At 35.8% G+C, this 16,889-nt stretch overlaps 1 protein-coding gene across 1 annotated transcript in view; it reads left to right on the top strand.

Moving 5' to 3' along the window:
- ZBTB20 (zinc finger and BTB domain containing 20) overlaps nt 1-16,889 on the top strand; it is a 755,626-nt gene that overhangs the window by 199,871 nt on the left and 538,866 nt on the right. The window contains 1 exon segment of the mRNA XM_033135553.1: nt 3,110-3,154. The gene's annotated coding sequence lies outside the window, so the exon portion shown is untranslated.

Genomic DNA, 16,889 nt, shown 5'->3' with positions numbered 1-16,889 from the left:
GGCTCTTGGATGAGTTGTAGGATACAGTGTTATCTTGAGCAAGCCATCTTTCTATCTCCTTACCCTGCTTAGCTTAGCCCCTTCTCTTAAAGGGACCGGCATCCCCTTCTTTTATCCTCCAAATAGGACAGAACGAATAGCTTCCTTTTAGCAATGCTTATTTTATAGCAGGCACTGTGCTGGATCCGCCTATAATGTACTACGCACCAACAGTCCTCCTCTAGGATAGATAACATGATCATCATTACACAGACAGGGAAAATGTAACTTGCTCAAGATCACACGACTGAAGAAAGGAAGCTGGAATTCGATCCCAGGTTTGTTTGACAGCCAAAGCTAATCACTTCACCACCATCCTACCTCGTGTAACTCTGCTGCTGTCCAGAACTCTGTGAGGCCCAGATCTACGGATCATTGATCACATAAATAGCCTCTCTTAGTGCCTGGCACCGCTTCACAGAGGCTGACCCCACTGACTGAACCTCAGAACCATCGCGTGGCACTAGCTTCAGAGGGGCATATGACAATTACTGTTACAAGCTGCAAGGAAATTGAACTGCTGTTGAGAGAAACTCTGTGCTGCATAATTTTATCTGCACACCAAAAATGGAACCGACTACCACCACCACCACCACCACCACCAACACCACCACCAACACCACCACCACCACCACCTTTGGTTTTTAAAGATCCCCTCAGTATTCATCTATCCATTCCGATCCTCCTTTTCTTTCCCTGCTGGTGGGGTTATAGCAGTGTCTTTGGCAGGGTTAGCAAGTGACTCACTTATTTACTTTGGTTGCCAACAAATAACTGTAGCCTGTTAATAATTGTGCATGTTTTATGTAGCCTTTGACAAACTAAGACTATTTTATACATCTGGCATCTGCGATTGGATCAATACCCCTTCATACCTGGTCTCCTTATATAACTCTCTATTAACAGAAAGTAGATCACCTAAGTAAGAAAGTTAAATACCTAAAGTAATTTACTAGGTCATTTTATCTGTGATGTACATTCATGTACTCAACTTTTCGTTGACTATTACCTAAATATCAGTCTTTGCTCAGTAATATAAAAGAATAAACCTGATACATGTTTTCATGCTTTAAAGTATATCAGATAGGTCACAAATGCCTTAAACTGTAACATGTTTACGTCTTTATGTGAGCGGTATGTACATTTTTTTGTTTTGTTTTTCAGTTTTTTTGTTTGTTTTCTAAGAACTTTTTTAAAACCAGTTTTGGGTTCACAGTAAAATTAATAGGAAGGTATATGTATATATTTGTTAGCCCTTTTAAATTGTTAGCTCTATGAGGGTATGATATGTGTTCTCATTTATCTTGTAGCATGTCATAACGCCAAACACTTTATATGTAATAGATACTCAGTAAATATTGTTTACTTAGTGAATAAATTAGTCTGTACTAGGTTGAACAGATTTGCAGTCCTAAATTGTTCTTGCCATCATTTCACTCTGCATAATTAGAGAAGTTTTACTAAAATGATTAAAAATGTGTTATTGAATTATTGGTATAGATTCTAAAGCAATGGGATGAAAGAGACCCTGACTGCACCCTTACGAGGAAGCAGTGAGGATGAGATTCTCACTCTAGGTATACTTGGTGGATTTTATGTGTAACTGAATTAATTTATTTCACTTAGGAAGGTTAGATTTATGATATCCATATGGCACTCTATAACTTTTTTCTTTTCTCCTGCCGACTAATATTTATCCTATTATAAAATAATGTTTATTATAGAGATTAACTATATATGAAAATAGAAAGAAAAAATTAAAATTATCTATAACCTTATTATCTAGATATAATCACTCAATATTTGTGTGTATTCTTTGTATTTTTTCCTCTTTCATGCAATTTCATCAGGTCCATTCAATTGGTACCCTGTATGTTTATGTAACATTGTATGACCACAAAGTATCTTGTGGATTGTTACAAAATATTCCTTTACATGGATGTGCTATGTTTTATTTAATCATTTTCTACTATTGGACATTTAGGTTGCTTTTAGTTTTTTTCTATCATAAAAATTATCTTTTTAACATAAATCTCTGTTTCCAGTTATGCAAGATAAATTCCTAGAACTCATGAGTACAGGTTTTGAACTTTAAGTTCTTGATACATATTACCCAATAGTTTTCCAGAAAATTTTTTAGCAATTCACAAATTTATCAGAAGTATATGAGAGATGGTGTTTTATTAAACGATCATCAGAATTGATTATTACCTCTACATAATCTTAAACAAGTATTATTTAGGTCAACTGTTTTTAATACGTTATTGTCATTCACTATGCTGAGAAGTATATAAATTAAACACTTCAGTTTGCTTTTAGAAAGAATTATGAAATATTTTTAAGAGTCACAGTAGTTTGGAGGCTGCATGTTGCAATACATTTCCACCTACATGCAATAGCGTTCAGGTCTAGTTGTAAACTCTGCATACTTTTGCTCAGCTGGACGTACGTTGTTTTCCTTACCGATACCTACTTCATTGGCCGTTTACTCAAGTGTTTCGATGAGGCATTATATCTGGTGTGGCTTTAGCATTCATTCTCTCTTGTAGCAATCAATCTCATTTCTATTTGCTGTTGAAACTAAGCTTAATGAACATTCAAAGTTTACTTTATTTATGTATGCATTTTTATGGACTGCTCTACAAAAGCAACTTTCTTCCTTGCCAATATACTACACTGAGTGCAGATGAATCAGAGTGGTTTCATTTTAGAGTAGCAGTTATATTTGTATTAGGAAGGCAATAGTCTTGGAGGAATACCAAAAAAAAAAAAAAAAAATCATTTCAAAGTGTGCCTCATTCTCTAGTCAAAGCATTTTCGTTTCAGAGTCCATGGTAAGTCTTAGTCCCTTGATGGTCCTTGTTTTGATAACTCTACTACGGGACTCTATGTGTGTGTATATTCACACACAGGAATTTAAGGTGATTTTGAAATATCAAATGGGGAAAATAGAGATATAAAATAACTCACCTCTGCAGTCTTTCCTTCTTCTCTACAGAAAGTCTCTTAGCATAATACTGGCTCTACTTAGAAAATTGGCTTTTACTTATATTTTCATTTTGCATTTTAGGTACCTGATAAATTTCAAGTCTGTCTGTGCCCCATAGCTGCACAGGTATGTATATGAATTACCATAGTTATGTAAATCTATGTATTAACCGACAAGTTATTGCATTTTTATGTATTAAAATTGCTTACAGATTTCATAATGTGAAAATGTTAATTTTTGAGTACTTATAAATATTGACAGCTTTAAAGCATAGTACATTTTCTACATACCTTGCATTTTACTCTATTGTAAGAATCAAATAAACGTTTCTTGGATTTGATGAGGCAGAATAATTTTAATTACAAAGCATTCATTTGATGAAACATTAAAGAATGTTTTATGGAACTATACTATTAAAGTGACTGTTGATGTGGGGTCAGATTATTGCAGAACGACTGTTTTTGACATTATTGCTTTATTTGCAAACTTTTTTTTGTCTTTCTGCATTTGAGTTTGTTTTCTGTGGTGGTTGCTTTAGGTAAGGAGTGGTTGCAGATGTACTGTCTGCTGCACTTCTCAAGCACTATGGGAATGGAAAAAAAATGTTTGCACCTGTTGAAAATCTCAACCATGCGGTGTTGTGGTTCTTGGGCACCAAGCAGGAATTCTCAAAAGCTTGGTCGCACCTGCTCAGTTGTTGCTTGCAGCTGTGTCATACGAGTGAGCACACAGAGAAGCATGTTAGCAGTTTGCTTGTGCTGTTACATGTTTTGTGTACTCTGAATCTGAAAGACTTACTTGATGTAGACCTTGAACTATCACATTGGTTTATGGGAAAACGCATGGGTTTTAGCTCCCAAACATTTTCTCCAAATCCTTCATTCTGAGTCTCAAATATTGTTTAGTTAACTGTCCTGGATAATGTATTATATTAACGTCTCTAAAGGATACCTGGGGAGAGTGGATCTCTCCAGATAAGTGGGTTGATAATAATTTTTATCCTGGTAGACACATTTTGTGTTTGGCTCAATTTCACCATGTTGGCAACCCCACTATGTGAGGCTGGATGTAGTTATTGATCCATTTAGCTGAACAGATTTGAAAGCATTTGGCTATTAGTGGACACATGGGGCATATTCAGAAAATTTAAGGGTATATTGTAAGATTTCTTGATTTGTGCATGTGTCTCTGTGGCAGTTGGGTGGAAGTGAGAGAGATAAAAATGAAAATTAAACAGTGATCTTAGAAAAGGTGCTAAAATCCAGATGTAGTTTTTAAGGCTGGAATATTATTCTTTCCTTTCATCAAGTCTGGTCACCTGGTATTTTCCCAAGTGTTGCTGTCAGTGATATTGTTTCTTTTAGTTAATAGCTCTATATATTTTCTGACAAATATCTACATTTTTAATATAAACATGCTATTATAGACTGTGTTCTGTACTAGTTAGGAAAAATTGTTAAATGCAATATAATAAGCTGCAACTCAACATAAGAAATATTTAGTTAAATAATTTATTTGTAAGTCCCAAATTCCAGATATTGAAAATATATTCAAATGACTGGCATTATTCTCATTATCATATTGAAAATGCTAAGGAGTTCTTATCAATATTTAGTAATATAAAGTCTTAGAGCTGGTGTACCTTTTCCATTTATTGACCCATTTAAATCTGTTTTTGTTTTTTTAAAATAAATCACCATAATATGAATGTAACTAACCTCTTTGGGAGTACGAAACATAGATGCTAAGGTAAGTAGAGGATTTTCCACACAACGCTTTGAATATAGTAGGTGGTCAACAAATGTTAAATAAATGCTTATATGAATAAAATGTGCCTGGGGTTGTATTAGAAATAGAGAGCTAGAGTCCCAGAAACTTGTTACTCATTATATGTTTTGTGTGGTTCTACGTATATGGACTTCCTTTAGTTCTTATACTGTTGATTAGACAGAAATGAGACAACTGATAAATTCTGTCTTTAAAATGAGAAATGAATATGTAAGAATTGATTCTCATTCTAATCGAGAATTGACATCACACTATTTACAATATGCTTTATATTCATTTTTACTGACTATGAAAAAAGTCTTTATGTTATCCTTATTTTACATACAATGCTGAAGCATCAATGACTAAGTCAAGTGGAACTTGTCACCTTGGAAATACTTTGCAGCATATGAATAAATTGCTCTTCTGTGTTATATGATTAATGCTGTAGGTTTCCTGAGCAATCACTTGTTCTCTCCTTCCCTGCCTCCTTCTCTCTCTCCCTCCGTCCCTCTTTTCCCCACACTTTCTCATCTCTAACTCACTGAAAACACAAAAATAAAATGTATGTTGACTTTCTTCAGGTCAAGTAAGATCAGATCATATTAAAAATCTGTAACTGTTTTGATAAACAGAAGTAATGGGTCCTGTGTTTACTGTATACATGTTTATAATTATGGTTTCTGTTATTGACAAAATTCTAACTATAAATAAGTAGCAACAAAGCCAAGTAGAGATATAATCAAAATCGGGTAATTAAGACCTGCTTTACATAGGGCATTCTAAAGTTCCACTTTGTGTGGCATGAATGAGCCATCAGAATGGGGGAGGTTGCATGATGATCCAATATCTATTGCATCAGAACATCTTGTTTAGGCTTCTCAAATTTTGGGACCACTGGTTGATGATGTCCATGGGTGCTGCTAGGCTTGGAAGTATCTTTCCCTTGGGAACAGTGGTTGATTTGTTTTGTTTTGTTTTGTTGTTTTATTTTCACTCTCATTTACATCAGTGGATGAGAGGCCAATATCAAGGACATTATTGTGTTTTTTCTGAAACCTTAGTGTGGAAGATTAAACTATGTTCCTCTGTTCGTCTCAACATTAGAAATTAAGACATGAACCAAGAACATGTATTAACTAGAATACTAAGCAAGATAACAACAGCTGCTTCAGTGACTGGTACCAGAAATTATAGTATGGAATCCCAAGGAGGTAGAAGTTTCTAAGCCCCAGGATTCTTGGGCATAATTGCAGGTTTCCTTGTGATTTCAAGGTTAAAGAAATAAAGGAAGAAACTCAACATTTATTTAGAACATAGCGTGTCTAGGTGTAATTTCTTTCTTCTTTCCCATTCTTTGCTCCCTTCCCTCCTCATTTCTTTCCTTCCTTTTATTCCACACAGTAAATGGATGCCTACTCTTTGCCTGATGCAGTGCTAGGCTAACTGAATAAAACAAAGTCCTTGCCCTCAAGGAGCACACAGGCTAGTGGGAGACAAAGGTATGTCAACAGAGCTCATTTGGGCTTCACCACTTATTAGTATGGACCCAGCCAAGTTACCTAATCTTTCTGTTCCTTTGTTACTTCATTTGTAAAATTGGAAAAATAATAGTATCTACCTCATATATTGTTGTGTTGAGTTAAATATAACACAGTACACGTAAAATTCTTAGTTTGGTGCTTGGTACATAGCAAGTGTTCAATAAATCTTAGCTACACTAGTATTATTTCTGTCACTACTGTTACCATGACTACAACTTAGATACTGAAGAAAGACCACCTAATAGACTGACTCTGGTCTGGACATTGTCACACAGATTGTCTTAAAGAGGGGTGTCCAAACTGCGGCCCACGGGCCAACTGCGGCCCACGATCCATTTTTTATTGGCCCACAGCAAATTCCAAAAATAAATTTAGTTTACTTAAATAAACCAAGTGAGGCAATACGTACTTAATCTCAAGTGAGTGGCCCAGCTGTTTGTGTATTTTACCGAATATGGCCCTTGGTGAAAAACATTGAAAAAAGTTTGAACACCCCTGTCTTAAAGGTTCTGTCCAAAGTTACCTCTGCTTCTGGGCTTTAGAAGAGATTCTGAAAATCATTTTGTGTTAGAACTTGAAGGGATCTTAATGGTCATCTATCTAACATCTTTATTTTATACACGGTGAGAAAATAAACGCAGAAAGTTCATGTACTTGTCAGGGCTATACAGTCTAGTAGGTGAGAGATGTAGGATTTGATCCCAGAACTCTTGATTCTTGGTCCAGTGTGAGATACTTCATGTGCAAAAATACTAGAGTTAAATTTTTTCCTACTAGTGATTGGAGAGTTGATTGATTTTCTCCAGGAAGTAAATGAACTATGTCAAGTTGGTGGAACACTAACCTATGTGTCAGACAAGCTATCATTGTACAGAATCTGAAAGAAGTTCAAGGTAGTTTTATAATGAGATTAATTTTATCTAAATTGATTGAAGCCTTTTAGTATGTGTTTGTGAATAACTGGTTTATTCATAAGGAGAATAAACTGAGGTTTAGCAAGACATTACTATCTAAGTGACTCCAGATACTTTGAAGGAATCTGTGAATACCTTAAATAAATCAGCATCTTGAAAGCCAATGATGCTTCTAGGATCTCTGGATTCTAAATGTCTTGCCTGCATTTGAGGTTAGGAGCTTTGGGGTCCAAATGACATGTTCTGAAATCCCAGTCCCACAATTTAGTAGCTTTGTGACATGATCTCGTTTGCCTAACCTTGCTAAGCCTCAAGTTTTCTTCTCTGAATTATGATATAATAATGTCTACCTTTTTAATGATGGATGTGAGAATTAAAGTAGATAAGGTGTGCAAAATATTTAGTGCATGACATCCACCAGTATTCCCTAGATATTAATTTTCTTCTCTCTCCTTATGTTAAAATACGAAAGTGGTTATGATGAGTAGTAAAAGAATTTGGGGGAAGTATGGGATTCACCCATTAAGAAAGTTAATTTTGGCAAAGTTCCATCTTTCATGATAGTGGTTGAGCTTCTTAGTTCAGTGTGATTAGACTCCGCATTTCTAGCTATGCATGCTGCATTTCTGTGGAAGGCTGGGGCTATTTAAGGAAAAACTTAAGATGAGGATGGTCACATACACTACAAGGTCTGTTGATTTTGGAAATGTGCTTTTCAATGGAAGGATTGTTGATACAACTCCTGACAACTGTCACCCCTCGTTTGAAAGTCACATACTCTTAAAACCAATCTCTTACAAAGAATCCATACTTGCCAATTAATCCATGTACTCTCACATGCATCCTAGTGAACTGAAGGTGGTTCTGTTGGCAAGGTTGTCACAATCTATGCAGCCACTGGTTTAGTGATCATAGGTGGCAATGAGTAGATGGCTGTACAAGGCCGTCTTTTTCCCTTGAGAAGAAAATTAGTGTGTGAAAATGTCCTGATAGCCTCCTATACAAACTCCATCAACAGTAGAAGAGTGGATTTGTGAATTTGTATATATGATTTCCCCTTAATTATCTTTAATAAAAACTAGATGATCTTAATTATAGTAAACCAGTTCTTTTTTTTCTGCCAGGCTTTTTATAATGCAGCAGTATCTTTCTGAACAGCAATCAGAAAGTAAGTAAGGGAAAAAGCACTAGATAATTTATGGATAGACCATTACTTAGCAGAGTTAATAAAGTTGACTTGTCTTGTATACAGTTTTGACCATGATGAGTCAAGGTAAATATTAAAGATTCATGAAATTTTCATTTAGTTGGGTATTAGTTTGCTAGGGCTGCCGTAACAACGTATCACAAACTGGGTGGCTTAAACAGCAGAAATGTGTTTTGTCACAGTCCAGGAGTCTGAAATCAATGTTTTGACAATGTTAGTTCCTTCTGAGGGCTGTGAGGGAAAGAGGGGCCTAGGCCTCTCTCCCTAACTTGTAAACCGCCATCTTCCTCTGTGTCTCTTCACATCATCTTCCCTCTATGCGTGTATGTGTCGGTGTCCAAATTTCCCTTTTTTATGAAGACACAGCTATGCTGAATTAGGGCTCTTTAATGATCTTATTTTTAACTTGATTACCTCTGTAAAGATCCTATCTCGAAATAAGGTCACACTTTGAAGTATTTGGGGTTAGGAATCCAATGTATCTTCTATTTTTTGGGGGGTGTCACAATTCAACTCATAACAGTTAGGTTAATAATACTTAACATTTATTGAGTGACTTGTATTTCAGATGTTTTACATACATTATTGATAATCCTTGTAACAATCTATTACATAGATGTTATTTTCCCTATTTTACAAGTGAGAAAAGTTAAACTCAGAGAGGATAAGCAATTTTTCCAAGATCACACAGCTAATAGATGTTAAATGCTGGGATTTGATCCAGAATTCGATGCCACCTTTTTAATGGATAAGCTTCATAACAACTCAGTCAAAAGCCTAAAGTTACTTGGAGCATTGCGTTCTTTGTTTGTTTGGTTGTTTTCTTTGGGGTGGGGGTCATTAGGGCTTGTGCCAAAGGACATTCTGTCCATCAAAAAAGGTGCATTAGGCTATTGCATAAATGCCCAATAGTGACTACCTACATTGTCACTCCTGATTTTTTCACTGACGGTGGTGGTGAAGTCTTAGTGTTTTGGGTCTCCTGCACCTGATGACACTTTTAGACAGGATGGATTCCGAACATAGACTGCATGGGTGGTTCTGGCCCCAGTGTGTGTGGATGGCATTGAGAGCCAAGTCCTACCCAGAGTCTGCTACGCAGCACATGGCCGCTCTCCTCTCCCTTTTTTCTCGCCTCCTTCTCTCTCATCTTTGTTGTTTACTTTTAACAGGGAGTTTGTGATTTTTCTTTCCGACAGACCCTTCCATGAGTGAGAACTATTGAAGAATGACAAAATAGGGGATATCTGTGCTGATATGGAAGCCAGTGCTCCTGTAGGTGTTTCCTCTAAACCGGCCACACCCTTATTGTTGTTCATTCACCTAAAGAGCAAGGGGCGCTGTGTACCTTATTTAAATTCCCTATCTCACCAAAGGAACAGTTTGTTTCTCACTTTGAAGTTTTAAAGCAGGACTTGCTCATGACCCAATTTCACTAATAATTCTCTTAAGTAACCCTTGTACTCATTTATAAGACTTTTTTTCCCCACCCACTGTCTGTCTAGCCTGGTTTAAAATTTTTATATATGTACTTTTAAAAAATTGATTAGCTGGAGAGCTGCCTATTCCTCTGTGCTGTATAATAAGGATTTAAAAACTGCACACTGAATTCTGTATAGTGTAATTAAAACTGACCCACATTTGGACCTGAGTACACCAGGACTTAGCCAAACTTGCCATGAGCTGAGTTCTGGTGGCAGATGGGAACTAATGAGGACACACTCCACTCCAGAATTTCCCAGCTGCTTGGCCCCTTTTTGTACAAACAAGGTTTGGAGCGAAGTCCGGATCCCAAGAGCATGTTCTGTAAATGTGCTGTACCCAGTGATTTGGGAAATGTTCTCACAGAGTCAGGCTGTTTGAAGGTATCCTTAAGACCTCCGCTACTGTGAGATTTTAAATATGATGATTCAAGGGGACCTTTTGTGCTCGATCCAAGCAATTTTTAATTTTAAAGTGAATTAAAATGACATCTTCCCTTGTCTCTTTTCCTGTGACTGGGGGTAGAATGATCACATATCTCCAAACCTGGAGATTTGCAGGTGGTTGTCCCAGGACTAGGTCTCCTTGCAACCTATGGATCTCTTCAACTGGTTTGATGTCCTGGGACTATTCAAGCAGATGTAATTGAATCAGTTTGAAGCAGCTGTAGCTGGCATGTGGTCTCTCAGATTGCTAGCACCTGCTTGTTTTTTTGCAACTCACTAGAGTGAGAGAAGTGCCAAAACCAGCGTTGGTCTTGGAGCAGATAAAGCACTTCAGATCCTATATTCCATTCTCCTTCCAATCTAGCCACATCATCATTGGTGCCTGAATTAATACAACCCCTTTTCATGATTATGGCTGAGGTATACTTTTCCTTCTCATTCTTCTCAGTATTGAGATCCTGACAGTACTGACCATGCTAGTCCAAAAAAATAAGGGAGTGTAATGGTGATCAGGTGGCTTTGGGGCTCTTATCATTAGACAACTGGTAGCCTGCGGTTTGCAGAATCATTTAAATGAAAGCACCAAATTCATTTGCTGTTCCAGCACAGTCTTATTGGCACAGAGAATGAGCAGTTAATGTATAACAAACTGTGAGCTGTTATGGAATATGATAAATACATTTGCTTAGCAGGGGGGAATGTAAAATGGAACTATACCTCTAGTGTAATTCTAAACTAATCGACACGGATTTCTTCAACACTTACTATGGGCAAGGAGATGCAGTCTATTAAAAAATGGATAAAAATTCTCAGACATAGTAAACATATAAAATACATTTTAAAGGATATAGATTTGGAATTTTTTTAAAAAAAGGTTTAAATCCATTTAAAAATGCTTGTTTACCTTAACTTCTCTTTGTTCCACTATATTATTCAGTAGGCAAATGTTTAATTCTTAAATATTACTTACTTCCTAATATTTAATTTGAACCTGGAGATGATAAAGGCAACATAGTGACTTAAATTTTGTAGTTTATTTTACAAAGTTCCTTTAAAATGGGTTTAATATTGGTAATCTTTTGAGAAAAGCAGAAAGAAATGGAGTTTATGAATAATAGTGATAAGTGAATTCTAAAAGTGTCATTTCATTATCATCAACAGATCCCTATTTTGCAAGGCATGGCTAGATGCTGTGAACATAAAGAGGCATATATGGCCCTTGACTAAAAGAATCTTATGGTATACTTGAGGAGATATAATATACATTAATATATTCCATATATAATATATTTCTATACATGACAATCTCAGTGTTAAATGCATGCTCTAAACCTAGATTTGGTGTCAAATGCATACTATAAAAGTCAAAAAGAAAATCATGCACTGTTGTAAAATGAATGTTCTAGACCCAATATCCTCCTTCTCCCCTTCTGAAGGAAATCACTAATCCATCATGGTTCTCTTTGCCACTAAACCAGAACTTGACCTCAGAATCCTGATGAAAACAACACTTTGGACAACCATTAACCATTTGATGGAAGTTGGAATCCAAGATGAAACTCATTTGCCATGACTGTAAATGTCATTAAATGCTAAAGATATTCAGTGGAGGTAGAATGCTTGGTGAGTTGCAAGTAAGAAAAAATAAGGGGGGCGGGGTCAGAGGACCTGAACAGATATTTCTCCCAAGAAGACATACAAGTGGCCAATAGATACATGAAAAGATGCTCAACTTCACTAGCTGCTAGCAAAATGCAAATCAAAACAACAATGAGATGCCACCTCACGCCTGTCAGAATGGCTACAGTGTTTCCCCCAAAATAAGACCAGGTCTTATACTGTATTTCCCTGAAAATAAGACCGGGTCTTATAGTACTTTTTGCTTCGAAAGATGCATTAGGGCGTATTTTCAGGGGATGTCTTAATTTTTCATGTACAACAATCTACATTTATTCAAATACAGTCATGTCATCTTCTTCTGGAACATCGTCATAACATACTAAATGCGTCCGTCTGGCTGATGATCTTAACTGGGGCTTATTTTCAGGGAAACACGGCATCAGCAACAAGACAAGTAATACGTAACTAATTTTGGAGAGGTTGTTGAGAAAAAGGAACTCTCATATACTGCTGGTGGGAATGTAAATTGGTACAGCCTCTATGGAAAACAATATGGAGGTTCCTCAAAAAATTGCGAACAGGATTACCATACAACCCAGCAGTCCCACTTCTGGGTATCTACCCCAGAAATCTGAAAACATTTATCTGTAAAGATAAACAAGGTCACAATTAAGTTCGCGAACTTGTTGCAATGATTGTTGCGAACCTTTTTTTTGATATCAGAGGAATTATTCATAGTGAATTTGTACCAACTGGACAAGCACTTAACCAAATTACTATTTGGAAGTGCTGAAAAGGCTGTGTGAAAGACAACCTGAACTTTTTGCCAACAATTCATCACGACAATGCATGACAATGGCACTCACTGTCTGTGAGGGAGTTTTTAGCCAGTAAACAGATAAATGTATTGGAACACCCTCCCTACTCACCTGATCTGGTCCCCAGTGACTTCTTTCTTCACCCAAAGATAAAGGAAATATTGAAAGGAAGACATTTTGATGACATTCAGGACATCAAGGGTAATATGATGACAGCTCTGATGGCCATTCCAGTAAAAGAGTTCTAAAATTGCTTTGAAGGGTGAATTAGGCGCTGCCGTCGGTGCATAGCTTCCCAAGGGGAATACTTCGAAGGTGACTATAGTGATATTCAGCAATGAGGTATGTAGCACTTTTTCTAGGATGAATTTGCAAACTTAATTGTCTGATCTCCTATGTACCCTTATGTTCATTGCAGCATTATTTACGGTGGCCAAAGCATGGAAACAACCAAAGTGTCCTTTGATAGATGATTGGGTAAAGAAGATGTGGTATATATATACAATGGAATATTACTCGGCCATAAGAAAAAATGAAATACTTCTATTTGCAACAATATGGATAGATCTTGAGATTATCATGATAAGCAAAATAAGTCAGACAGAATAGGTTGAGAACTATATATGACTTCTTTCATATGTGGGATATAAAACTGAGAGTAACAAATGAACAGGACAAACAAACAAACAAAATATCATAGACACTGACAACAGTTTAATGGTTACCAGAGGGTAAGGGGGGAGGTGGGTGTTAATAGAGGATAAAGGGAATCAAATATATGGTGATGGAAGGAGAACTGATTTTGGGTGGTGAACACACAATGTGATATATAGATGATGTATTATAGAATTGTACACTTGAAACATACATAATTTTACTAATCGATGTCACCCCAATAAATTTAATAAAAATTATTTAAAAAAATAAAAAGAAATGGGACTTGAGCTAGGCCTTAAAAAAAAAAAAAGAAACTTAGGACTTAAGTAACTAGAAAGGAGAAAGGATATTATTTTCAGGCTGAGGACTAATATCAACAAATAAATTAAGTTTGGAATTCTGTGGTATAGTCAAAGATTATGAGTAGACCTTAGTTGTAAATAGGTAAATGGTAATGTAATTATTACATTAATGGTTTTCTCCTCTGCTAGACCCTGTGAAGTATTATTTATTATAAAACATCTCTGCAGAGGGAACTTCACTGAGACTCCTATTTTAGTAAGTCTTCTGTATGTTTAAGTCTTTCTGTAAGTTCTTAGTCTTTTCTTTCATAGTATGTAATTCATCCGATAGCTTTGGGAGCACCTTCCCATTGCCAAGGTTCTATATTAAGAACTGAGGGGATTCAAAGAGGATTTTGTCCTCTATAAGTTTATATAACAAGAGTAATTTTTAAAAGGATGATTTTTATTTTTATAAATACTGTGGCACTCTGAATACTGATTTGGGGGATTTCTGTTTTAACCATAGTATATAAGAATTTTGCTACATATTTCTGGATTCAGGGAACAAAGAGGCAATACATCATACTGGAAAGGGTGTGGGTTTTAGAAATGCCTGTAAAAGACCTGGGTTTAAGTTATCACATAGACTATGAGATATTGGGCAGCCGGTGCTTTTAGGCTGCTTGCTAATCTAAAAATTAGAGGTGACAATATAAAAAAAGCACTTTGAAATTAAAATTATCCCTTCTTCTTCCTCCTCCTCCCCATCCTCCTCTTCTTCTTCCCCCTCCGCCTCCTCGTCCTCTTCCTCCTCCTCCTCCTCCTCTTCCTTCTCTTTTATCATCATCATTGCAATTGTAGTCTGAAACCATGTAATAAAATGTTTAGCATGATCTACTGTATAGATCCTTCTTTCTCTACCACTTTTATTATTTGCTCTAGCTCTCACACATTTATTGTGCAGTTTGAATAGAGCGTTACACTTATCTGAAAAGGAGCATGAATTTTAGAAACACTCCATAACCTAGTCATTACTAATACTTACTTTTGAATCATTTGCTCCTCAATAACAATTCTCTTATTTGTAACATGACTTTTAATATTAATTTATATATTTAAGGTATCTGTTTTATAATGATCCATTTTAAACATTAATTGTTTTTATGTTTTAATCATTCATTCATTCATTCACTCATTCAGTGCAAATTGTAGCTATTGACATAACTATATTCACTTCCTACCTGGTGGGAATACCTTAATTGTTGACATCTTACTGAGCTTATAAAGTGTTAGGAGACCAGTGTCTCTAAAAACAATTCAAATACAAGTAAAAATGACTGTTATTTACTAATAGTGATTAGTATATATCTCTTGGATTAAAAATAGTAATAATAATTGATATTTGCTGTTTCCAGAAAGATATGAATTCCTTCAATATTTCTTGCTTTGAACATGTAATATTTAATGAGGAATATCTACATGAATATCCTTATGATTTTTAGTCTTTAAGGGAATTTATGAAAATAATTTCTAATTTCTAAATATATGCATTCCTATAAATATAGGGTGAAAATTTGTGACTAGATCTTTCATTCCTCAAAATATATTTTCTTTAAAGTATTGGGACTTCTCACACTATTTATTATTCTCATTTTTTGTTAAGAGTATCAAAACATGATTGTACTATAGGTCATGACTTTTTAAAAATAAAAAATGTAAATGAGTTAGGGTCTTGTGAATTTCAAGATTTAAGTAAGTGTAGATCCATGATAATATGTACGGAAAAAATAGATAATCTAAAAATTAACTAAAAATCTTGCTTTTTGATAATGTCTTAACTTTGTGTAGTAAATAGGACAGCTGGGTTTAGTATTACTTTAATAAATGGTTAATTTAGGGTACTTGGAGACAGTTCAAACATAATCTTTAATCATGCTAGTCTGATGCCTCAAGCCAAGCAATGTATACTTATTAGAGTCTTTGCTAGTGTCAGGATAGGATATGCCCTAAGCCAAAAGAAAATTGAATTTTTTCCCCTGTAAATTTGTCACTTGATGTTATATTTAAATTTCCATTGATCAAAAATTGGTGTATTTACTGTCTGAATCCAGTTCTTCAACAACATAAATAATTTTTCATTTGATGACTGGTTTAAGTTATGTTCACTTAAGTGATTTTAAGAATAACTTTGCTACTGACTATGTACCATCATAAAGTATTTATTAATTACTTACGTCAATATGGCACTCGGGATTTTTAAAAATATAAACCTCATAATTTTCTTTAAAAAATGACCAACACCTGTGTAAGACCAGTTTCTGGCTTTCTTGAAAGTATGGGACTAGAAGAGGTTGTATCGCTTTTGGATGATGTCTGTCTATGGGAGTTAAAAGGGAGCAACTCCAAGTAAGAGGGCCGTGTATTCCTTTTAAGGTTGACTTACTGCTGTTAGCAACCATCACTACAACCTCTCAGTAAGTTATCTCATTGATCTTTCTTTGTCCTTGCATGCTCCTATCACCTGGGGACTTGGAGGTCACCATTGACACTTATGTAACTGCTAGAGAGTATAGAGAGAAGGTATTAGTTTTCTAGGGCTCCTGTAACAAGACACAACAAACTGGGTGGCTTAAAACAGCAAAGATTTATTCTCTCGCAATTCTGGAGGCCAGAAGTCCAAAACCAAGGTACCGCAGAGCCACGGTCCCTCTGAAGGCTCTAGGTGAGAGTCCTTTCTTGCCTCTTCCATCTTCTGTTGGTTCCAGGTGTTCCCCGGCTTTTGACAGTGTAACCTGAAACTGTGCCTCCATGTACATGGTCTTCCCCTCTGTGTGTGTCTGTCTTCTCCTCTTCGTATAAGGACACCAGTCATTGGATTTAGGACCCACCTTCAATCCAACATGATTTCATCTCAAGATCCTTAAGTAGTTACATCTTCAAAGGCCCATTCCCAATAGTGTCATATTCTGAGGCTTCAAGTAGACATGACATTTTAGAGGACATTATTTAACCTACTATAGAGAGTCACTTTGTTTTACTGTAAAATATCTATGGAAGGCTTATGTCCATGCTCATTCATTAATCCTCTCTCCTCTCTGTGGTTGGCAAAATTTATCTGTTTA

The sequence above is a fragment of the Rhinolophus ferrumequinum genome, chromosome 2 (assembly GCF_004115265.2).
Source record: "Rhinolophus ferrumequinum isolate MPI-CBG mRhiFer1 chromosome 2, mRhiFer1_v1.p, whole genome shotgun sequence".
Classification (NCBI taxonomy): domain Eukaryota; kingdom Metazoa; phylum Chordata; class Mammalia; order Chiroptera; family Rhinolophidae; genus Rhinolophus; species Rhinolophus ferrumequinum.
The sequence above is the reverse complement of the archived record's forward strand: the minus strand, read 5'-3'. Positions and strand labels throughout refer to the sequence as shown.